The following is a 5,847-nucleotide window of genomic DNA, read 5'->3' as shown; positions in this document are numbered from 1 at the left end:
GGGAAAGAACAAAAGAAAAATTTTCCTCTTTCTTCCCATTCCCTCCCTAATTCCCACTTCCTCCTTCCCTCCTATACACCTGCGTACACACATAGTGAAATCAGAAAGCTTCTTTCACTTTCTGATATTTATTAAGAATAGTCAGAGAATATTAAACTCAACACACCATAGCAAGGAACTAAGTCAGAGAATTTCTTATAAGCTAAGCCTGCCTATCAAAATAGCTTGGGTAACAGATAGCTTTTTAATTAATTTTAAAAGCTAGTTGCTTCAATACATAATTTGAGACTCCCCAGGAAGGTCTGTGATCCATAAAATATCTGTTTGTCAGTTAAATTACTACTACATCTACCATTAGATCTTCCCTAATTAAAATATTATAGATTTTCAAAGAGTCTTCTGCAGGTTTCAACAACAAACTCCCCTCACATTACCAACATAACAAAATGCTGGATAAACTATAACCCCCAAATTAGTCTACACAGCTATATAGGTAATAATAATAAATTAGAAAGGTAGATCTCAAGTGCCAGAAACTCAAAAGCCAGAGGTATAACTCAAGAAGGCAATGCCATGGATCTGGAGGACAGGGCCAGGAGGGATGGTACAGAAAACCAAGTCCTGGACGAGGCTTTCTCTAAGACAGGAAACCTAAAAGGAAAAAATGCAACTCCAAACAGGCAGAGAAAAAAAGTTTTCCTTGAATAATTAAAACCCCAAGCCTTCAAGATACCAGAAAGAGACTGCATACACATGGGAACTGGAGATATGGCACAAATTGTATTAAAAATATTAGAGGAAAAGGATGAAGTGGCCAATGAATGCTGGTTGGCATATTTGATTATCCAGAAGAAAAGATAAAATAAAGTTAGATCTTGAGCTCATACCATATCCAAAAATAAATTCCAGATAGATCAAAAACAAATATAAAAATCAAGTCTTTCAAAGAACATACAGAATATTTTTATGACATTTAGTCAGGAAATTATTTCTTAAACATGACATAAAAAGCACAAACCGACTGGGAAACTTGACGTGGCACATTACATCAATGTGAAAATATTTGCTGCCCCTCCCTACCGGGGTCACTTGTGGGAGATCATATACCTACACTCCATGTCACTTGCTTTAACCATTAAAATCTGGATATAAAGTGATGTGTGCCACTTGCAAACAGAAGCTTTAAGAGCCTTCCTGTGGGTCTGCAAGTCTCTCTTTTCTCTGTGCTACGAGACCAGAATGTCCAAAACAGGAGCTGCATCTTTGGCTACAGTCCCTGAAGTGAAAAAGATGTGAAACAGAGCCTATCAATCCACATGAACGTGAGTGAAAAAGAAGCTTTGGTTGCAGTAAACCCTGAGATTTGGGGATTCAGTTACCATGGCACAATTTACCTTAAGCTAACTAAAACATTGTGCTACATTGAAATATAAAAACAGAGTGTGTGTATGTGTGTGTGTTATACCAGGTTGCGGGGGTTCACTGTATCTGCGGTATATATTTCATTTTTAAATGTTTTTGAAGCAAATATGGCAAAAAAATGTTGATATTTGTAAATCAGATGTTGAACAGTAACAATGTAAACTTTTACTGAAGGCCTGGGATCCTGGAAAACAGCAATGTTTAAAGAAATCCCCCCACTCACCACCCGTACAGGTTCAGGAAAATGGCTTATCGAAAAGAACCACTGCTCCCCATGTAAATTAGATAAGATTCATGGATCCCTTGTTTGCCTTAGACATGGCCAGATAAAGAATTTCCGTTCATTCCTTGCTTCCGATTCTCCACTCCCTGCCTCAAATAATTAGCTTTTTTCACTGATCAGTGGGAACAAAAAGCTTGTTAAACTCTGATTAACTTCTCTCCTACTCCCAGGTCCCTGAACTTTGGCCAGCAGACAACTGCTTCTTTACAGGCCCTCCTGAAAATAGACTGGCCTCAGGATAGACTGTTCTCTGCACTACTATCTGATCTTGCTACACTTTCATCCCACTTTCTCACACTGTCCTTTCTAGCCTTGTTACTCCTTTCTATAAAAGAAAATCTCTTTTTCCCTATTTCTTGAGATGCAAACCATTCTATTGGAAGAGGCCCTTTCCCATGTTGCAATAATCCACCCAAATAAAATCTCTCTTTACTAAATCTGGATTTGTTTTTGTTTGACTATCCAGGTACATGTACTTTTTTGCATTTTGAATATTTCATAATGCAAAACAGATTTTGAAGAGCTCCTTATTAAACAGAAAAATAGTTGGTTAAAAGTTGAAACAGAAACATTTTTCAAAATGTCTTTCAAAAAGAACTCAAGTCACATCAACTTTCTAGCAGAGGTAGTAACAGAATTCCTGATAGACTAGGCTGGTCTGGGACTCCTACAAAATACAACTGAAGGAACTGAGATCGTTAAATATGGGAAAGAAAAGACTCAAACGGGCAAAACGACTGTCTTCAGATATATGAAGCATTGCTTTTTGGGAAATGGAATAGAAAGTTTCTATATGTTGCCATTAAGTAGAATTGTGATCAATAAATGGAAGCTTCAGGAAGACTTCGGCACAATATAATAAAGAATTGTCCAACATAGCTGTCTCAAGATGGAATGAGCTACGTTCCAAGTCATGACTTCCTCACCAGTGCCAATGTCCAGACATAATCTGTATGAACCCCTAGAATGAGAGTATTGGACACGTTGCTAAGTCAGGTGGGCACTCGGCTTCTGGGCTTTATGGTTCTGTCCACTGGATAATGCAGAGAGCACCTGAGTAAACTTTGTTTTAAGAACCAGGCAATCACTTATTGCCAAGATTTTCCAGTTGCCAATAATTTCCAATGTCATTAAGCATAAGTAACGGAAAGAGGATAGTAAATACATCCCATTGGCAGATATATGCTTTAAGATTTTTTTACAAGGAGAAAGAGCAAAATCAAAACAATAAGGAAAAGAAGACATTCTTTCACCAAAATGTGCACATAGAAACCAACAAGAACTCTAACTCCCAAATGCCAGGTGTAGCTTATGCTTCTATCTTTAACGGTACTGCATCCATTTTAACTTTTTTATAAGACTAAAAAAAAAAATGTAAAAACTTTAAGTTCTCCGCCAAGGAAATATTTGATAGTTGAATGTTGGATAGGGCCATGAGAGGCTTTTTCTAAAAGCTATAACAGGAAACTCTGAATGGATTTATCAATCAATCCAACATAATCTAGGCAGCACAAGGTTATGGAACAGCAAAAGAAAATGATAGCTCATTTAAGATTAAGCAACTCTTTTAGACCAAAAAGAAAAAAACAAAACAAAAAAACAAACCAAAAAAAAAAAAAACTTGTCTTGCAGATTTGTTTGTCAATTACTTTCATATGCCAGCCTCTATGACCATGAAAGCCACACGAGGGGTATAATTATATTTCACAGAAGCTGTTCTTGTTTTAAATCTGCCCTTAATATAAAGCAGCCAACAGAGGAAATTATATTTAATAAGACATCTGGCTGCTAAATGAAGATGTATCTCTTTTTTAATCTAAAATAATTTAAATTTGATATATAATTGAAACCAAGTCGATATGATTTGGACCTTCCTGTCCCAAAGAATTATGTTTACAAAAAAATATCAGAATATTTTCATGATGCAAGATTGTATGCTTTAAAGTATGACAAGTCTGAATAGATATTTTGACATTAACATCTTTCAGGAGATTTTAACTTTTTATTCATGAGATTATGTTTGCTTTAACTAAAATGAATTACATAGGTTATTTGTTTTATCCTATGCTTTTCTTTTTAATATTTATACATTCATTCATCTTATCCATTCAATTTCTCCAAAGTTGTTTTTACTTATACCTCCCTATGTTAAATAAAATTTTTTCTTCTACTCCCATTGCATCTCCCTTATTTTTCTGCTCCTTTTCCTTTCTTTGATCCTATTTCTTACTCTATCTTTATTCTATCTTTGCAATGAAAAAGATCCATAACTGTCTTGTAAGACTTAAATGTGAGCACGAGGAATTACTTTGTATATAAAAGATCCTCCTATAGAGAGAGGTTTCTTAAAATGTTATCATAGAAAATAGTTAAGAGATGAGGTGAAAAAATAATATAAGAATGCCAAAATACACCGAAACAAGAGTCAGGCCATTCAAAACCTAGAAATTAAGATTAGTGGCTATTACAGTTACCAAAACAAAGCTTGTTATAAGTTATAACTAAAATGTTTATCGACTTTTTTTACTAATTAGGAATTAACATAGTACTTAGAGCACAACTGCAATAAAAATTTGATGCTATAGAGAAATTATCATTAGGAAGAAAGTTTTATTTCGTAAGTATTCAACTGATCTATTCTTGCAAGAGATAAATCCATGAAAACTGAATCTAGTGGAAGCCTATACACAAAGTCATCTCTTTTCAAAATAATCAATATTCTGTGTCTTCTTTAAATTATACATAGTTATTCCTAACATTATTTGAAAAGTAAAATTACAATTTAAAATGAAGTTGATTGTTTGAAAAAATGTTGTTTCCTCAAAATATACAATATTTTACCACAGTATTCCTGTTATCATGTATGCTATAACAGATTTTATGAAGATCAAATGGAGTGTGTGTATATATATATATATTTCTTAGCATGCTGAAATAGCTGGCTTCATCAAAATGCCTGAAAGATGCTTTTTGCCTACAGCGGAAATTGTTATATAATTACTATAATGTGTCTGCTATGCTTTTACCTTTTTTTTTTAACAAACATTAGCCCAAGCGATTTCTGGGTAACTTTCTAATATGAATCAAAAAGGATAACTGTATCAACTGAAAGTATAAATAAAATATGTGAAATTTAGAACAATACAAGAATTTTGCCTTTGATTAAATTACAGTCATTTGCTTTTTAAGACTTTAGGGGTTTTGTTGTGGTTACTGAGAAAATTTCAAAGCAACAGTCATCAGAAATAAACCAATTGTTATAATAAACTTATTGTATGCATCAAATTGAGTTACAGTACAGGAAGCTGAAGTACATCATAGATCAAATTCTAATTTCAGCTGTTTCTAACCTTTGTATTGATGAACAGTTCATATTAAAGAGGTTTCCTTTTTAGAAAAATAGAATTCTGAGAAGTATACAAACTTATCTCAGTAATGAGTTCATTTTAGTTCATTTAAATATCTTTTTGCAGTAGGCTAATATTATGTCTTCTACAATTTTATTTTCCCACAATATTTTCAAACTAGTAAAAATAATTCTAAATGGTATTTATGGATCTCGTTAAGAGATCTTTAAGTACTTATGGCTTAACAGGTTTATTCAATTATAGATTTGTGAACATCTGAGGGGAGTGGTTTGGCATTTATACAATGAGGAAAATAATTACAGACTACAGAGAAAGATAGTGTTACAGACTAGAAACACTGGATAAGATTCGGAAATGTGAAAAACATTATACAGACAACTATATGGGGAGAAAGTAAATATTCTCCAGCATTTTTCATGGGCAATAATGTCATTTGTGATTCACTTATATTTGGCAATAAAAATGCTGTTTCTTTAGAAGTTCTGTCTAGGACCTGTGAAAGTTTTGAAGTCTTTCTAAAATGTTCTGCTTAAAAATAATTGTCATAAAATATGTCAAAACCACAAATGTTGTATTTCTATTTGAAGGGGGTCAAAACCAGCCAGATTTGAATAGATGCCATGTAACACCCTTAGTAGATGTTGCTTTAAAGCAGGAGGATTGAGTTTTTCAAAAAGAAAAAATGAGTGAACTATTGTAAAGGTTTTCTTAATTGCCAAGAATTTCACTCAAATTAGAATGAGTATATGGAGAATTTTTTATTTAAAAAATTAT

The 5,847-nt window shown here is 33.4% G+C and overlaps 2 protein-coding genes across 14 annotated transcripts in view; one reads left to right on the top strand and one right to left on the bottom strand.

The window, feature by feature from the left end:
• Positions 1 to 5,847, bottom strand: part of MAPK10 (mitogen-activated protein kinase 10) — a 437,658-nt gene that overhangs the window by 345,859 nt on the left and 85,952 nt on the right. The gene's annotated exons all lie outside the window — the stretch shown is intronic.
• The window catches only part of PTPN13 (protein tyrosine phosphatase, non-receptor type 13), a 260,232-nt gene continuing 255,526 nt past the window's right edge, over positions 1,142 to 5,847 (top strand). For 5 of the 11 annotated variants that reach the window (XM_015586042.2, XM_025043825.1, XM_015586045.2 and 2 more), the window contains exon 1: positions 1,142 to 1,322. The gene's annotated coding sequence lies outside the window, so the exon portion shown is untranslated. The remainder of the gene's footprint in view (positions 1,323 to 5,847) is intronic. The other 6 variants (XM_015586046.2, XM_015586047.2, XM_025043826.1 and 3 more) reach the window with 2 other exon arrangements.

The sequence above is a fragment of the Pteropus alecto genome, unplaced genomic scaffold, assembly GCF_000325575.1.
Source record: "Pteropus alecto unplaced genomic scaffold, ASM32557v1 scaffold161, whole genome shotgun sequence".
In the NCBI taxonomy this organism is placed as follows: domain Eukaryota; kingdom Metazoa; phylum Chordata; class Mammalia; order Chiroptera; family Pteropodidae; genus Pteropus; species Pteropus alecto.
The sequence above is the reverse complement of the archived record's forward strand: the minus strand, read 5'-3'. Positions and strand labels throughout refer to the sequence as shown.